We start from the raw sequence: 2,036 nt of genomic DNA on the forward strand, positions 1-2,036 counted from the left end.
GCCTGCTCCCCCCCCCCGCCCCCCACAGACACTGCTTCATGTGCCCTCCTGATGCTTCCGTCTCTGCTCCCTCCACTCACAACCGTAGTAGCCGAGAAAGAAGGTCCCGAATCTAAGGTTCTGCCCAGCTGAACGTCTGGAGTAAATGAAAGTATGAAAGAGTCATTCACTCTCCCTGAAAATGGTCTGGAATTAAGATAGCAGTCCACGGCCTCGCGGTTTTATTCTCAGAACATTGTTACCCCCTAAACTTGAAGTAGTCTGTTTAGAATGGTGGGGGGAAGACCATAGATCCACGGTCCCCAAGAGTTCAAGGACAGTCTTGGAGAGTCCCTTTCAGGTAAGTACATACACGGGAAGAGGAGAAATGTCCTTTGATAAGAACCTTTACAGGAGATTAATATTCCAAGATTCTACTCCTGTGTATTTTAACTGCACTTCTTATTAAGATAATTGTAGATTCACGTGCAGATTTAAAGTCTAAAAACACAAAGAGAACCTGTGTACGTACACTTTACCCAGTTCCCCTCAATGGTAACTTCTGCAGAAGTGTCATATGATATTGCACCCAGGATATTGGTATTGATACAGTCTTCTGACCTTCATATCTTCAGTCTGTGTTGATCTGTGTGTGTGTATTTAGTTCTGAAAAGTTTTATTACAAGTGCAAGTTCGTGTATTCACCACTGCAGTCTAGGTACTGGATAAGTTACGTTGCCACGAGGACCTTTCTTTAAAAAAAAAAAAAGTTTATTGATTTATTTTGAGAGAGAGAGAGCACGCAAGCGCGTATGCACAGGCGACGGGGAGGGGCAGAGAGAGAGAGGGGGAGAGAGAATCCCAAGCAGGCTCTGCACTGACAGAGTCTGGGATTCTGTCCCAAGAACCGAGAAACCATAACCTGAGCCTAGATCAAGGGGTTGGACGCTTAACTGACTGAGCCAGCCAGGCGCCCCATCACAGGACCTTTGTTGTTGCCCTTTTATAACCACACACACTCGCCTCCTATACCTCACACCATCTCTGACCCATGCCAACTGCTGATCTGTTCCACGTTTCTACAATTTGGCCATTTCGAAATGCTATGTGAACAGAATCATAAAATGTGTAACTCTTTGGCATTAACTTTTTTCATTCAGAGTAATTCCCTGGAAATTGATCTAAATTGTTGTCTGTATCAAGAGTTGTTTTCTTTTTTTGTTTTTTTGTTTTGTTTTGTTTTGTTTTTTTACTACTGACTAGCATGCCATGATATGGATACACCACGGTTTGTTTAACCATTCGCCATCGAAAAGAGACCTTTGCTGTCTTCAGTTTTTTTTGGCTATTGTGAATAAAGCTGTCATGAGCATTTATGTACAGGATTTTTTATACAGATAAGTTTTCATTTCTCTGGAGCAAATGTCTTAACAGTGCAATTGCTGGTTCAGATGGCAGTTACGTATTTAATTTCATAAGAATTTGCCAGACTGCTTTCCACGGTGGCTGTAGCATTTCACAGTCCCCACCAGCAATGAGTGAGGGATCTAGTCCCTTCGTATCCTTGCCAGTGTTTAGTTTGTCTCCATTTTGTTTTTTGCCATTCTGATAGGTGTGCTGTGTTCCCTCTTTGTGCTTTGGGGTGTGCACTTCCCTAGTAGCCAGCGATGTGTTATAGCTTTTCATGTGCTTTTTTGCCATTTCTGTAGTCTCTTCAGTGAAATGTCTTTTACCCATATTTGAGTTGGATTCTTTTTTAATTGTTGAGTTTTGAGTTATACACACACACACACACATATTTATGAACAGAGTATTTTTTAATGTTTATTTTTGAGTGGGAGAATGTGCATGCTAGCAGGGGAGGGTCAGAGAGAGAAGGGGGCAAGAAGACCTGAAGCGGGCTCTGTGCTGATAGCAGAGGGCCTGATGTGGGGCTTGAACTTGTGAACTGTGAGATCATGACCTGAGCCCAAGTTGGACACTTAACCAACTGAGCCACCCAAGCGCCCCTCAAAACAAAGTCTTTTTTTTTTTTTTTTTTACAAATAGTTTATTGT

General features: G+C 42.6%; 1 protein-coding gene across 1 annotated transcript in view; it reads left to right on the plus strand.

Annotated features, from left to right (window-relative positions):
- The window catches only part of LOC144230735 (zinc finger protein 75D-like), a 12,459-nt gene that overhangs the window by 5,139 nt on the left and 5,284 nt on the right, over window positions 1-2,036 (plus strand). The gene's annotated exons all lie outside the window — the stretch shown is intronic.

Source organism: Crocuta crocuta, unplaced genomic scaffold (assembly GCF_008692635.1).
Source record: "Crocuta crocuta isolate KB4526 unplaced genomic scaffold, BGI_CrCroc_1.0 scaffold2225, whole genome shotgun sequence".
Classification (NCBI taxonomy): Eukaryota; Metazoa; Chordata; class Mammalia; order Carnivora; family Hyaenidae; genus Crocuta; species Crocuta crocuta.